We start from the raw sequence: 595 nt of genomic DNA on the forward strand, positions 1-595 counted from the left end.
AATTGCCCTGCCCCTTCCCTTTCCTCTCAAGATGATTCTGCATCTCCCCCAGCATCTCTTCCTCAACCCACTTCTACCCCTTGCCTCCCTCTCTCAAATTATTCTGCCATTCTAAATCCATCCACCCCAATCTCCACCAGTGGAAAGAAGGGGATGAAGAAGAAGAAAAGGAAAAGGAAAGGGGGAGAAGAAAGACCGTGCAAAAATTGCTGAGGCGAGGGCTAAGGTACAATGTAGGGGTGATCTCCTACAATAGAGTGGGGGGGGGGGGTGTAAAGGATGTAAAGTAACATGCCAAGCTATCCTAGTATAATACCATGGGACCATACAGTAGGGAACATGAATCTTGGGATAAATCTTGTAACTGCATTTTTGCATTTTGTGTTTTTTTTCTGAGAGGATTTTGTTAAAAAATCCTAGTCCCTTTTTAGCATAACTTGATCTCAAATACTATTACCAATGAAAGTAATAATAAAAAAAAAAAAAAATAAAAAAAAAAAAAAAATCATAATAGATATTTAAAGTATTGGCACAACATATGTGAGGATTGACTCTTTAAAGCTTCATTAAATAATCTGATGGGAAGTTCTTAATT

Source organism: Penaeus chinensis, chromosome 42 (assembly GCF_019202785.1).
Source record: "Penaeus chinensis breed Huanghai No. 1 chromosome 42, ASM1920278v2, whole genome shotgun sequence".
In the NCBI taxonomy this organism is placed as follows: domain Eukaryota; kingdom Metazoa; phylum Arthropoda; class Malacostraca; order Decapoda; family Penaeidae; genus Penaeus; species Penaeus chinensis.